The sequence below is a fragment of the Lactuca saligna genome, chromosome 8 (assembly GCF_052625555.1).
Source record: "Lactuca saligna cultivar CGN05327 chromosome 8, ASM5262555v1, whole genome shotgun sequence".
NCBI lineage: Eukaryota > Viridiplantae > Streptophyta > Magnoliopsida > Asterales > Asteraceae > Lactuca > Lactuca saligna.
Window position 1 is genome coordinate 10,843,716 of NC_136424.1, and position 17,010 is coordinate 10,860,725.

Genomic DNA, 17,010 nt, shown 5'->3' on the forward strand with positions numbered 1-17,010 from the left:
CGAAGTTCATTGGGTAGGTTGAGTTTGTAAACTACAGGGCCAATTCTTGCGAGAATCTCGAAGGGCCCTATATATCTCGGATTAAGCATCCCACGCTTACCGAAGCGTATTAAGCCCTTCCAGGGTAAGACTTTAAGAAGGACTCGGTCTCCCACCTGGAATTCTAAAGGTTTCCTTCGCTTATCAGCGTAGCTCTTCTGGAGGTCTCTAGAGGCTTTCAATCGTTCACGGATCTGAACGATCTTCTCTGTTGTTTCTCGAATGATTTCCGGGCCTGTGAGAGTACTGTCAGAAACTTGCCCCTTGCTAATTGGGTATCACCCACTTCAGCCCAACACATAGGGGATTTGCACTTTCGGCCATTGAGGGCTTCGAATGGAGCAGCCTTGATGCTCGTGTGATAACTATTATTATAGGAAAAATCGACAAGGTTTAAATGAGTATCTCATGCCTTTCCAAAGTCAATCACACAGGCTCTCAACATATCTTCCAGTGTTTGGATGGTCCTCTCACTTTTCCCGTCGGTCTGTGGATGGTAGGCCGTGCTCATGTCCAGCCTTGTTCCCAGGGAATGTTGTAGCGATTTCCAGAATCTTGGTGGTGAACCTACTATCTCTATCGGAGATAATGGATATAGGTACACCATGCAGTCGTACGATTTCCCTAATGTATATCCTCGTAAGCTTCTCCATCTTGTCAGTTTCTTTGATAGGCAGGAAGTGTGCAGACTTGGTCAAACTATCGACGATGACCCATATGGTATCAAGTCCACCGGTTGTCTTGGGCAACTTGGTTATGAAATCCATAGTGATCTACTCCCACTTCCATTCTGGAATCTCTGGTTGTTGTAGTAAACCGGAGGGCTTCTGGTACTCGACCTTAACCTTTGCGCAAGTAAGGCACTTACTTACGAAGGTAGCAATCTCTGCTTTCATATTAGGCCACCAGTATAACTTTTTAAGATCCAGATACATCTTATCTGAACCTGGGTGGACGGAATACCGAGTGTTGTGCGCCTCGGTTATGACCAAGTCTCGGAAACCACCGTGCTTCGGTGTCCAGATCCGATTCATGAAATATAAGGCTCTGACCACCCTTGGCTTCTAAATTTTTATCCATTCCTATAATGGATTCACTCATCACGTTTTCAGGTTTCATGGCTTCCAGCTGGGCCGCCTGAATTTGCTTAGACAAATGTGAATGGATAGTCATTGTCAACGACTTGGCTCTTCGATCAGAATATTCCTTCCGACTTAGGGCGTCTGCTACTACGTTGGCTTTATCCGGATGATAACGAATATCACATTCGTAGTCATTAAGTAGTTCGACCCATCGTCGTTGTCGCATGTTGAGCTCCTTCTGATCGAATATGTGTTGTAAACTCTTGTGGTCGGTAAAGATAGTGCTTTTCGTGCCATACAAGTAATGTCTCCAGATCTTTAGGGCAAACACAATTGCCCCCAGCTCAAGATCATGTGTGGTGTAGTTAACTTCGTGTGTCTTCAGCTATCTCGAGGTGTAGGCGATGACCTTACCCCGTTGCATCAGAACACAACCGAGCCCTTGATTTGACGCGTCGCAATAGACAACGAAGCCTTCTATCCCTTCGGGGAGGGATGGTATTGGTGCGGTGCACAAGGCTCGCTTGAGCGTTTGGAACTCTCTCCTGTTTCTCTTCCGAGTCAAAGGCCACGCCTTTCTGGGTCAGTTTTCTAAGAGGTTTCGAAATTCGGGAGAAGTTCCGTATGCATATGCGGTAGTAGTTAACGAGACCTAGAAATTGACAAATTTTGGTAGGCGTCTTCGGTGCTGACCAGTTCTCCGTGACCTTAATTTTGGATGGGTCCACGTGGATTCCCTCTTCGCTTACCACGTGTTCTAAGAATTCGACTCTTTGGATCCAAAATTCACATTTAGAGAACTTCGCATAGAGCTTCTCCGTTCGTAAGGTTCCTAGAACTTGTCGCAGGTGATCGCCATGCTCTTCCTTACTTCGGGAGTAGATCAGGATGTCATCGATGAAGACAATGAAAAACTGATCCAAGTAAGGTCGGCATACTCTATTCATCAGATCCATGAAAACTGTGGGCGCATTGGTCAATCGGAACGGCATCACCACGAGCTCGTAGTGTCCGTAACGAGTTCGGAAGGCTGTCTTCGGAACATCCTCCTCTAGCACTCGTAAGTGGTGATATCCGGATCTTAGATCAATTTTGGAAAAGTAGTTCGCCCTTTGTAGTTGGTCAAATAGATCGTCTATGCGAGGCAGAGGGTAACAATTCTTGATCGTCAGTTTATTGAGTTCTCTGTAGTTGATACACATACGGAATGATCCGTCTTTCTTCTTAACGAACAAGACCGATGCTCCCCAAGGCAAGAAACTTGGTCTTATAAAGCCCTTGCTGAGCAGTTCTTTAAGTTGACCAGATAGTTCTTACATCTCTGCTGGTGCTAATCGGTAGGGAGACTTGGCTACTGGGGTAGCTCCTGGGACTAAGTCAATTCTGAACTCGACCTTTCATTGCGGAGGTAATCCTGGTAGCTCTTCTAGGAAGATGTCGGGAAAGTCGCTCACTACTGGAATGTTCTTTAGTTCTTCCATTTCGAGGCTCGTATCGACAACATGAGCAAGGAATGCATGGTATTCTTTAGGTAGATACTTCTGCGCTTGAATACTTGATATAATACGAAGACTCGCACCAGAATTGTCGCCGTAGACGATAAGAGTTTCGTTAGACGGGAGGTTTAGACGGACTGCTTTCTCGAAGCACATGATGTCGGCGCGATGAAGACTCAACCAATCCATGCCGATGATAACGTCGAAGGTTTTAATTGAGATCGGCATAAGGTCGATTGGAAATGAATGGTTATCTAGAGTTAAGGTACATCCTAAGTATATGCTATTTTTGCTTTCTGTCTTTCCATTAGCCATTTCTACTGTGAAATGTTCTCTAAGTGTGTGTGGTTGTTGTTTAAGCATGCGAGCAAATTTATGGTTCACAAAGCTTCGCTCCGCTCCACTATCGAATAGAATGCATGCATAGGAGTTATCGAGGAGGAACGTACCAGTCACCACTGTCGGGTCAGCAACTGCTTCCCCATGGCCTATTGCTAGTACTCTCCCCGCTCCGCCAGCATTCTTTGCTTTGGGGCAGTCCATCTTATAGTGGCCCGCCTTGCCACATCCATAGCAGGTTTGGCTCACACCAGAGCCGGGGACTTGGGTGTGTTGGATTAGTGTCTAAGTCCATAACTATTTTGGTATGTACTTGACTCGATGGTGCATGGTCCTTTTGGGTTGCCTTCATCAAAGCAACTTGATAGGATGAATTATGGAGAGAAAGGATTAAACATGATTTATTAATATATTATGGGAATAATATATTAAAGGAGAAATCATATTGTTTAATTAATATTAGTCAAGAATTAATTGATAATTAATTTTGTGGCTAAAAGAGATTAATTAAACTTAAGGGACTGGAATTGTAATTATAAGATAATTGCAATTGGGCTATGGATTACCTTATTATATAAGTTTGGACGAATTCTATGTGAAACCCATTAGAAATAGTCCAAGGCCTTTAAGAAAGGAATCCATGGGTTGCTTAGGGCTTAAGCAGTCAGATTAGGGTTTCCTAGTTTAAAACCCTAATAGCCTACATGTATAAATAGCACCCTTAAGCCTCAAAAACGTGGTGATGAGATCCTCTAGGGTTTTGGACGATTTTGGGTAGCTTTCTTCTCTTTTCTTCTTCATCCTCTTGCTCTTGGTGTTTGTGAACCATTAGAGGAGTGACATTTGTGACTCTAAGCTTTCTAAAGTCATTACAAGGAGGAATTGTGATTGTTATTGCTACATAACAATCAAGGTAATATCTTAAACCCATTACTATGTTAATATCGATTATCATATGCTAGAATTAGGGTTTATAGTCTTGGATGAATTGCATGTACAATAGAGAAACCTAGATCCAAGCATTAGGGTTTGTATGAGTACATAGGATGTTCTTATAGCTAAAACCCAACAGTGGTATCAGAGCCTTGATTGGTTTGTATTGTATTGATGCCTAGTATATTCATTCTTGTTGCAAAAATTGATTTTTTGGCCCCCTGACTGATGAACTCAGCGAGTTCCAATGTGGACTCGGCGAGTAGCTTCAACTCGGCGAGTCCATAGAGGAACTCGACGAGTTCGAGCGTCAGTTAGGCGGATTTTAGGGATTTTTACCTATTTTGACTTAGGATAATTGCCATAATTGTTTAAATTAATAAAAATTCGAATTTTGTTAATCCCTTATGATTATCCTTGTCAAAATAAAAGATTTTGGTCATCTAATTAGATAATTGTTACCTTATTTAATAAATGTTAAATTATGTAAATTATTTGATCATTATCTTGCAAGAATTTGAACTAGATCTAATTAGATAACCACCAATTAATAGTGAATTGCATTATTTGAATGATGTGATCTAGAATATTCTTGAGAAAGTTTGAAAAGTTTCAATTTTTCCCCTTTACGTTTTATAGTTTAAATTTGCACTTAATAGTTTTGTTTTTGAAATTTAAATAGTTAAAACCCTAATGTTTTGAAATGTTTCAAAACTTGCCCTCAAGTTTTGGAATTTAAAAGTTGATTAAAAGTTTAATTTAGTAATGTTAAATTCTAAAACCCTAGTATTGTTTTTGAAAAGTTCAAATCACACCCTTATGGTTTTATTAATTAATTAAGATTTATAATTAAAAGAGGTTTAATAAATCCATAAAATTTTTGGTTTACAAGTTAATTGAATTAAAGGTATAATTGTTAAATTAGACCACCTAGTATTTTAAAAGTGTATTGGTTGTGCTTCAGGTAAAATCCACTATCTAACTCGATTACGTTTCTATTCGTTGATTCTTAATACATAATGTGATAAGATTGCATTTGAATGTTTTATAGGATCGATGAAAAGAGAGGAAGCTTGATGAAATAACAAGATGAATCTAATCACGAAGACATGGATTCGAAGATTAGATTTTGAGCTTAGATAGAGTTGTTAGGAATATTTATTACATAGTTTTTCAGTTGATTTTGCATTGTAAGGACAAATGTTTTCCGCTGCTTTTATAAATAAAATAAATTTTGTTTGACGTGTTTATTTATTTATTTCCTTGCAATGAAATCGTTATGAAAAATTGATGTTCGTATATTTACAACAAATGGATGTGATTCTTAATTATGTTGTTTGTGGAAATGTCAAGAATTTACCAAATAGGGAAAATTTCTCATCGCCCAAGTTTCAATTGGATAGAGACTTGGAATCATGCAACAAGTGTTGCATGATGAATGAGAAGTTTCATATTTGGAAATTAGACTAATTCGTTGACAAAGTGTCAAGTGAAGGAATAGGAGATCAAGTACACAAGGTTGTGTGTTGATCAAGTCCACCACAAGAGTAACAAAGACAGTCGTCATGATTTACTAAGGTTAAGTAAATATGATTACACTTATGAGATTAAGTGTAATTCTTAGTTGATTGTAAGAGTTTAAATCAATAGCAGAACGAATAAGAAGAATCGAGTAGGCAGAAAGATAAAAGTTTCTCTATTCTAAGAAGAAGGGAGAGTACCTTTTATTTTGTTTTGTGATAGGTCTTAATGATTAAGAACCATATCTCAATTGATCCTCCAAGTGAGTCTTAGTGCAATTGTATGTCTAAGAAGAGGAATCAAGAATTGAAGAAATGGTTAAATCAAGAAGTCAACCATACTTCGTTCCAAAACAAGTCTTAAAGTTAAGATTGTGATATTGAGTGACAAGTCTTAAGAAGGTTTATAACACTTATCAAATGTAGAATATGGAAAAAGTTTTTCTTATTCTTGCACATTTGAAATTGGAAAGTTGTGATGTCTTGGATAAGACAAAGATCAACTAGGACCAATTTTGTGAAGTGTTTTGTTTTGATAAAAACTACACTAACTCTTGAATATTTGTTTATCAAGAAATGTTTTATTGACAAGAGAATCTTATATGTCAAGGAGTTAGTGGGAGTCTTAATGGTCTTGAAAGGTTTCAAGAACAAATCAAAATAAACCTTATCGAACATCACTAGCACACGACTTGAGGTTTACAACCTATCGTGTTGACATTATCTCGTTTCTACACCGTTCCAATCGAGTTAATTATGCATGTGAGTTCTATGAGTTCTCATTTGAATGCAAAAAAGGCAAGGACCTTGATCAATGAAAAGTACATTGATAGGAAAGGTTGGGCCGCTTAACTACTTGGAAGACATGGTGGGCAGCCGTGTTACCATAAGGAAAGAGATCAAGAAAGTTCCGTCCATAAGAGTTTGAATTTGTCACAAACTTTGGTTTTGACAATTCACATGGATAGGAACACATACACCATTAAAATCTAAGTGTCATAAGATTTTCTCCTTCATGAATATGACTGTGAGGAAATGCTTCCACTAAGAGAGATTTTAAGAAGATAGCGATTGTAAAATTTTACTCTCAAATTTGATTATGGTTACGGTATCCCTTTCCATAATTCGAATTGTGAGATTTGGCAATTCATCTTATTTGTTTAGACACACATATGAACTATCTAAAGGAAAGGTGTATAAGCTTATATAAAGGATTATCAAAGCATTAGATATTAGAAACATGAACTTAAGAAATTCAATAGGTATTGTTTTTCTGAAAGTTAAGTTGTTTCTTAATACATGTCAAAGCTAGTGGGAGCATAAGTGTTATGTTTATAATAATCATCATGATAGTGGGAGCATAAATGTTATGATTGTATGATTATTAAGGCAAGTATTGCAAGTTAGCAATATTAATTATATAAAACAAGAGTCATACTTTGCAAAGTTGTAAAGGTTGAATAGTTGTTTTGTTATATTTAAGGGAGAGAATATTATGCTTTATTTCAAATCTAAAGGCTTAGGTTATGGAATGTTAATAAATTTAGTCAAGAGTACATAGTGCGTTCTCAAAATTTTGATTATGATTGTGGCATCCCTCTTCATTGTTCGAATTGTGAGAATGTGACATATAAAATATTATGGCAGAAGATTGATAAAGTATCAAATCTTTATGTAAGACATTATGAATCGTATCCCATACGCTTCAGGTATAGGATCGATTGCAAATGCTATAATATTTGACCATTCTAAAATTTTCCAAATTTCTAGCGCATTTAGAGGGAAAAAGGACAAGAATCGGTTTTGACTAAGATAATTAAACAACTATCAAAGGACAATCCAAAGTTCGCCGAGGATTGGTCGTTTGTGAGTAGTTGGAAGTATAGTATTGGATGGAGTATATCGACATTATTATAAATAGTTAAGATTTTATTAAGAATGAGTTGTCATATGGAAAATATGGAAACGTTTCCATATTGGGAGTTAGATATTGAAAATCTATGTCTAGATTAGAAATTTTATGCAAAAGGATGTTCAAAGGAATGTACTTTGAGTGAGAGACATCACATCAATGGAATTGCCTTGTAACAATTTTCTGATAGAGAGCTTTGTAATTCATTGGCAAAAGTCATTGTGACCTTAGTGCAATGACATTACAAAAGGATCATTGCATAAAATGTTAGAATCTAACATATACTATAAGTGGCAAGAATTTGATATTTTTTCACTTGTGAAAAAAGGATTAGGAGTTGTGAAATGAGTAGGCTTGGAATGTGTGTATTTGATCTATTTCACAAAGTAAGAACCATAGGTAAACATTGCATGCATGATAAGAGCATGGGACAAGTGTAATAATTCAAGTAAGAAGTTGATCACTCGAAACGACAAATAATGAGTAATCGATATGGTGATAAATAAAAAGGTGTTTTATTTATATTCAAAGGTTGAGGCCATATGGGATTAGTATTATTCTTGTGTTTCACTTTGCATGTTTTGACTTCCTGAATAATTTAATTGGGTAAGAACAGTCAAATTATTTGAACGGGCCACAGTCGTTCATATGTTGGAGCTAGATATGAATGAAGACTGTCGTGAATTGGTGTGTGGATTGTCTAAAGAGTACTAGACATAAGAAAATGTTTGCTGCAAAGTTCATGAGTGCTTATGAATATGATTTGAGCATTGGATTAAACCCACGCTCACTTGGATCACTTCATGGATTTTTATCACGAGTGATTGGTGAGACGATAACATCTTATATTCTTGAAACCGAGATGTATGAGTTGTATCTTGCGAGTCGGTTACATATTGATAATATGTAAACGCAACAGTAACTTGGTGTTATAAAACATATTGTTGTGTGTCATTTGGTGAGTGAGTGAAAGCGAGCATTGAGTCAAAGTTTATCCGTTCCTTTTATCCAAAGTAGGATAAAAGCGATATCTTTCGGCCCCTCGATGATTTAGAGATGACAAACGTAAATGCTCGGTCGGGCTAGGGCTAATTTGATTTGTTCAATTAGTCGGTCATCATAAATCGGAAGTCGAGAAATGGTACAGAGAGAATGATTAGAAATCATGTCTTATACAATATCTAGAATGGAGGAATATATGATCCCTTATCTAAAGGACACGCGTATCTGATAGGATCAGAGTTGACAGCGGCTTTGGAAAGCTATGATTGCAGATCAGGATCTAAAGTCATACGCAGAATAGTTATTAGACTTATCCAAGTGGGAGACTGTTGGATTAGTGTCTAAGTCCATAAATATTTTGGTATGTACTTGACCCGATGGTGCATGGTCCTTTTGGGTTGCCTTCACAAAAGCAACTTGATAGGATGAATTATAGAGAGAAAGGATTAAATACGATTTATTAATATATTATGGGAATAATATATTAAAGGAGAAATCATATTGTTTAATTAATATTAGTCAAGAATTAATTGATAATTAATTTTGTGGCTAAAAGAGATAATTGCAATTGGGCTATGGATTACCTTATTATATAAGGTTGGACGAATTCTATGGGAAACCCATTAGAAATCGTCCAAGGCCTTTAAGAAAGGAATCCATGGGTTGCTTAGGGCTTAAGCAGTCAGATTAGGGTTTCCTAGTTTAAAACCCTAATAGCCTACATGTATAAATAGCACCCTTAAGCCTCAAAAACGTGGTGATGAGATCCTCTAGGGTTTTGGACGATTTTGGGTAGCTTTCTTCTCTTCTCTTCTTCATCCTCTTGCTCTTGGTGTTTGTGAACCATTAGAGGAGTGACATTTGTGACTCTAAGCTTTCTAAAGTCATTACAAGGAGGAATTGTGATTGTTATTGCTACATAACAATCAAGGTAATATCTTAAACCCATTATTATGTTAATATCGATTATCATATGCTAGGATTAGGGTTTATAGTCTTGGATGAATTGCATGTACAATAGAGAAACCTAGATCCATGCATTAGGTTTTGTATGAGTACATAGGATGTTCTTATAGCTAAAACCCAACAGGGTGATCGGCCTCGCCGAAGATTTACAGAAACGGACAGTGTGTCCTTTCCTGTTGTAGTTAGAGCACTGCATTTCACGGCAGGGGCCGTTGTGGTGGAAGTTGCATTTGTTGCACTTAGGCAAACTTCCAGCATACTGCCTCACCGGAGTAGTAGCAGCAGCAGGGGTTATTGCGGCATGCACAGCCACAATTTGTTGCTTTTTGGCAGCTCGCTGCTTCTTCATCTCATCCCAGAACTTCCGCTTAGTGTCAGCAGGTTTGGAGGGTTCTGAGATGGCTAGGATTGTTGTAGCTGATGGGGATTTGACTCCATGGTCAATGAGTCGTTGTGCCAATCGCTTGGCACTATCGAAGGTAGCAGGGTTTGATGATAGGACATTTCCCTGATACGGAGGCACTAGCCCCCATATGTACCTCTCGATCGTTTTCCCTTCATTGGGAACCATATTGGGGCAGAGGGCCACCAATTCGCTGAATCTGGCGGTATATGCGACTATGTTGGAGCCCTTCATGGTTAGGCTCCACAGCTCCTGCTCCAATTTCTGGATTTCTCCCCTCGAACAGTATTCCTCAATCATGAGGTCCTTCATGGTTTCCAAACCCATGTCATTGGCTACTACGAGAGTTAGTGCTTTAACATGGCCATTCCACCACGTCAGGGCTTTTTCTTCAAAGGTGCATGCGGCATATTTGACGTTGCTCGCAGCAGGGCACGAACAAATTTCGATGACTGATTTAGTCTTCTCGAACCATTGCAAGAGGGCAATGACTCCGCTGGTTCCCTTGAAGGACTTCGGCTTGCAGTTGGTGAAATCCTTGTAGGATCACTCTCTCGAGTGCACTGGGATTTCAGCAGGAATAGAGTCAACAGGGGTTCTGCCTCTGCTGGCGTCAGTAGAGTGATACTAATCCATGGCAGTTGCCACTGCTGCAGCTACCGCAGCATTCAGGGCTGCAATATCGATGACCTGAGGAGGAGGAGGAGGAGGAGGTGGTGGTGCAGGGTTATTCTGGGGAGATTTGCGAGGAGGCATCTTTCAGCTATAAGTTTATAAAGATAAACACAATGGTAAGAATCAATTGTAAGTGGGGTGAGAGTGACACATGGACTAACTAACCATAGCCCAACAGTTGAATGAGTGTTTGAGATCACAACATAGAAGATTAGTAGGAAAACACAAGTGTACAGATTTTTCCGACAGCTTAGGTAGCTGTCTAATATACTGGTATTACTGATGTAATAAGTTCAAGGAAAATCGACCTAACAGTAGGTCTTACATCATACCATACGGAAAAGTTTGACAGTTCCTAGATTTCTAATTAGAGTACTGAAAGTTAGGAATATTTTACAGACAAGTGCTACTTAGAGCACAGATACTAAAGTTAGGAATATTCCTTAACCAAAAGACAAAGATGTACTAGACATCTTCTAACGGCGATGAGAATTCCTCGGGCGAACCCTGAGGTCTGCCACTTGACGAACCACCTCTTGAAGGTGTCGTTCATGAGCCTTTTGACGAACTCGAAGTTCTATTACTTCGGCTCGGGAGGCATCTAGTTGTTGTTGTAGGGTCTCATTGGTTCTCCTGGTCCGTTCCATTTCTTCTTCAAGACGGCGGATGCGGACTGTGTTGACACCAGAGTTGGCATCAATCTCTATGACTAGGTCGATAGCTGCTCGACCTTGTTCACCATTACGAGGTATTCTGCAGATAATGACTGGTAGAGCTCGATCCGCAGATCCACCTTCACTGAGATTGTAAAAGCTTTGGTCCCCAAAGTAAGGTAAGAGTTGACCCTGTTCGTCACTCCAACGATTCAAGTTGGTTGCTCATAAGGGTGTGGGACCTGGGAAAGCTGGTAGTGGGTTGTTGTTTAGGGCTTAACCTACTGGCGGTAGGTTGTTGACTTCAGGCTCAGAGTCAGATCCATCAGAAAAGCCTTCTGCGAGGTGATCATCCAAAGGGATTATGTCGAGAATAATATCAAAGATAGGAATTAGGTTAGTAGGAAGATTATAACTTTCAATTCCTATAACACTAACTCTATAGGCTTTATCAACAAGTAATGATATATTTCCTATGTTATCTATATGAAATGATTGGACAATTGCGTAACAAGCAATTTGAAAAGAATGTGCGAATTTATAAAGCACGAAAGAATCTGAGGCATCATAATCAAATAAGATGTGAGAAGATCTAAAGTTTACCAGAAAATTACTAGTCACAACATCCGAGTCCTATCTTACTTCCTCCGTGGTAATCTAAAATGTATTATATTTAACTTTTAGTTTGCCAAACGATTGTCAAATTCTTCAAACTTCCTAGTTACTAGCGGTGTTCAAATTTGCACCCGCACTTCATTCTCTATTGAACATTTGATCCTAATCTTTGAGTTAAAACTCAATTCTCATTGCAGACTCCTGCTCCTTCTTGGTTTATAGACTAAACCTAAGATAAGGTCTTTACTTTGTCTATAACAACAACTAGAATGATCATATTCTAATGATCTTTGATTTTATCTCGCACAAGACACATAACGATCCAAACTCTTGTATTAGAATCAGATCGAATAAATTGAGCTGATAGAATAGCGAAAACAAAAAGAGTTTGATCAACACATGGATGCTTAAGAATAGAAAAAATAGCATCATGTATCTCTAATTCATCCTTTCGGATATACACATCTTTTAGCTTTTGACACCTCCTCCTTTTTAGTTGGAGTACTCTTTGATTGTTGAACGAAAACTTGACTCCCCGCCATTTGACTAGTAAGAGTAGGGCGGATACATTTCTTGTGGCCAGTAACACCACATAGCATGTCACATCTCTGGCTATTGATTGCTCAATTCTTTAATGAAGATTGTTATATTTCTATCGACTATCTCGACCATTTACTTCTTCAGTATTCCTACTAAAGTTTTGTCACTATATAAGACATGGTTCTCTAAACCAATTAACTCCTTTTGCGGATTTGTACTAATCAGAATCGATTCTTTAAGAGTTGAACAATACTTGTCTTCTTAGTCATTACCGAATCGAAGGTAACGAAACACATGAATAAAACGGAATCATTTACTAGCTTCTTGGTAACCTTGTGACTTTTCCTGATCCAAGTGTGAGTCATGTGCTTCCAGTAGTATATGCCTCTACTACTATTCACACCTACTCATACTCGTCCCAAGTATTGTCTCGCAGTTCCCGAGTCACCATTCAAAAGTTTTCACAAAGCAACTTATCACACATGAATGTGTTCAAACAAATACGTACAATAGTTTCTCGTAGACTCAACTACGGTTTTCACGTTTCTATCAAACATATATTGGATTACTTATACTCGCTTTTTAGGATTCTTCTCATGCATATGCTCGATTTAATATATCCTAATACTTTTCCATAGGTCGATAGAAATTTTACTTCCATTTCTTCATATTAATTCTTTCTTGAGTAGTGTCTACTCTACAAGACACACTATTCCAAAATTTACTTTAGCAGCATGGAGACAAACGGTCTTCTACTACCTGCATCATCTTCTAACTCATGCAATCCATCATGCTCTTTTGTTCATTTCATTATTCTTCCTTGACATCATTATTCTTGTATATGAGTAAGTCTAAGTCTACTTCATAGGAGTCTATCCTAAGAAATCTGCATCTTAGTTGCATCTCAGCAAGCTCTACTAGCTTCAACTTGGTTCTCTATCATTCCTAACTACAACATCTCTTCTCATACGATACTATGGGTGTATTTCTTCTTCAATTAAGCATTCTACCTTACTTAAACAAGTAAGTTGCTTAACCATTTACCACTAAATGACTCAATTCACCATCCCAATCTTGTATGTTAAATTCGGCTTAACACACAATGAAACTTCTGTAAGGATGGGATAGAAGTCAATCATCACTTAGTATTATTAAATACTAAGTTTGAACATCTTTTATAGGGTTACTACTCGAACTACATACTACATCACAAAGTCTTGGCCGATTGAGTCTGAAAACTTCATTAGTCTTTCTTTTAATCTTCATTTAATTCTTCTAATCTTGTACCACTTCAATTGAGATACTATTGAAGTATTGATCGTCATCTTCAGTTCTTCCGACTCTCTAAACAATCACTGCTTCGATCTGAACAGCGGTAGAACAACTTCATGGATTTGCACCAACACATTTATATTGCCTAAACGTGTTTCAAACGCACATCTTTCTTCCAAAGATGTTATTATATATCAAACATACTTTAAATGTATATTACCACTCTATTGGTATTTATATAATTATTACGATAACAATTCATATTTATTATTTTACGATATCTCGCGATCGTTTATTTATAAACTTATCAATGTCAACTATCATAAGTCTCTTTATCACTTCGAAAAATTCTATTATGAAAATTCTTAAAATTTACTAAACCAATGTCGGCAACAGACCTTAAGTTTTCTCAAATAATAACACATAATAGAATATAAGACATATCTCCTCTCTATATTCATTTATCATTTAGCACATAATAGAATATAAGGCATTTATCCTCTTAATATTCTAGTGCTTGCCTCAATTAGGTATTCAACCTGAAATATATCGTATCATCTTTACTTAATAATTCTTGTTTAAGTTTAAAAACTCTTAAAATTTCTAGTTCACTTAAACTAATTTTCTTAAAATTCTGAAGTAACTTAATTTCTTAGAATACTAGGGTTTATCACTACACAATCCCCCCACTTAAATATTTCCTATGGTTTGTATCCATATACTTATTATGAATCAGCTCATATATTGAGCTTCCAATAGTTTAAGTCTAAATACCAATCTGTGATATTTAGTTCACTTAAACCATTTCTCTGGTACCATGATTGAAAGACCCCAACTTTCGTATTTATGAAAGACCCAAACTACTATTTCAGAAAAAATTTCTTAAGTTACTTCCTCAAAACATGCTACATGCATATTTATAAAACAATATTTAAATTGATAAAATGATTACAAAAGATTGGATACAAACCGACTAAGTTTTATTACATTTCATGTCTACCCAGGAATCTACTATTCATATACGTACATGAACATTAAAATACAGAGAAATACTATTAACTATTCTAAATCTTTCAGCAGTATAAAACTATATTGGATACTCATCACCTGCAATTGTCAAACGTTGAGAGGGATAATCGATAACGCTTAGTGAATTCAATAAATAGATACAATATAATCTTATGCCTTATATATACCAATATGACAGAAGCAAAAGGGAACAAGAACAACAATAGCATATGCGTATCATATGTCAGGCTTTCAATATCAACTCAAGATTTGATTCAAAGATTTACGATCAATGAGACATAACGATTTCAATACTTGATATGCATCAATAAAGCTTTGGCCCAAATGGCATAGAAGACATATAATTTCTGATTATCAATATGATATATTTCAAGTTTTCACGCCCTGTTTAGCATTTCGGTAGATTTCAGGTTTTCACGCCCTGTTTAACCATTTCAGTAGATTTCAGGTTTTCACGCCCTGTTTAATCTTCTGCCAATGCCATTTAAATATAAGTCATTCACTTACGGAACATGCTCTACATGGCCAGAGGCTTCATACTATTACCAATGTGAATCTAAGTCTTTTCACTGATCGCACGGTCAAAGGTATTACTTTTGCTATCAAAATAGCAGAATAAAAATAACACGGAAGATAACTCAGAATAATAACACTGAGAAGCACATAACACATATAACACATAACATACAATTGTTCCTATATATTGAACTCATCTTAAATTAATCGGGGGTTAAAATAGTAATTTGAACACCACTTCGGCTTTAAATATGACTTTCTATGTTGAAAACCGGTCTCTACGAAGGTAGGGCTTCAAAACCGAAAAGATAAAATTTTCGAGCTTCTCGTGAGCTTCGGGACGTTTTTCGGGTGCTAAAATTGATACCAGGGCTTCGGGGAAAGTCAAAATAGTGAATTCAATAAATAGATACAATATAATCTTATGCGATAACGCTTAGTGAATTCAATAAATAGATACAATATAATCTTATGCCTTATATATACCAATATGACAGAAGCAAAAGGGAACAAGAACAACAATAGCATATGCGTATTATATGTCAGGCTTTCAATATCAACTCAAGATTTGATTCAAAGATTTACGATCAATGAGACATAACGATTTGAATACTTGATATGCATCAATAAATTTTTGGCCCAAATGGCACAGAAGACATATAATTTCTGATTATCAATATGATATATTTCAGGTTTTCACGTCCTGTTTAGCATTTTGGTAGATTTCAGGTTTTCACGCCATGCTTAACAATTTGCCAATACCATAGAGTAGAGTTCAATTCCCTTACGGAGTCATGCTCTACATGGTCGGAGGCTACATACCATTCCTATCAAACTTTCTTTCAATGCCATAGAATAGAAGTCATTCTCTTACAGAGACATGCTCTACATGGCTAGAGGCTACGTACCAGTACCAATGTGAATCTAAGTCCTTTCACTGATCACATGGTCAAAGGTATTATATTTGCTATAAACATAGCGAATAAAATAACACGGGAAAATAACTCAGAATAATAACACTGAGAAGCACATAGCACATATAACACATAATATACAATTGTTCCTATATATTGAACTCACCTTAAATTAACCGGGGGTTAAAATAGTAATTTGAACAGCATTTCGACTTTAAATATGACTTTCTATGTTGAAAACCGGGAGATTAATTGAAAACCGGGCTCTCCGAAGGTAGGGCTTCAAAACCGAAAAGATAAAATTTTCGGGCTTCTCGGGAGCTTCGGGATGTGTTTCGGGTGCTAAAATTGATACCGGGGCTTCGGGGAAAGTCAAAATGAAGAAAATATGGAAAAAAAGGTGAAAAGTGTCAAAAATTCAAAGTTACCCGGGAAGGCTCGTAGCCTCCCTTTATATAGGTGCGAATCCGAAGTCGGCTGGGAAGGAACCAGGCAGCGAAGCAACTCGGTGGCATCAGCAGCGAGGGGCACGAGGCTGCTGTGTGGCTCGGACGTGACTCCTGCGAAACGAAACACGTGGCTCACATGCGAGAGGGGGGCGGCGGTGGCGAAGCAAGACTCGGACATGCATAGGGGTAGGTGGCGCTGCGAGGCGAGGCCACGACTCCGGTGACGCACCTGCTTCGTGCGAGGTGACGTGGCCGATACTATTCATGCAAGATTTCTCGGAAATTGAGCCCCGAACTTCTAAAATCCATAACTTTCGCATACGAGCTCTATTTTTAACTTTCTTTATATGCACGTGTAGCTAAAATTACGCTCTACAACTTTCGTTTAGATTTCGTCGGCTAATTTTGAATTTATTTTTAAAATTATTATTTTTAACAGAGAGGGACAGGAAAATCTGTTAAAAATTCATAACTTCTTCATCCGACATCCGTTTTCGTCAGACTTTTTACCGTTGTACTACAAATGACGAGACATTGGATTCTCGTTTAGGATGTATTGGTCAAATATCACTCGATCTAAAATTCGAGTTTTTAGCTGTCTACTGCTAAGTTGAAACTTTGAAAAATCATAACTTCCTCATACGAAGTCAGATTT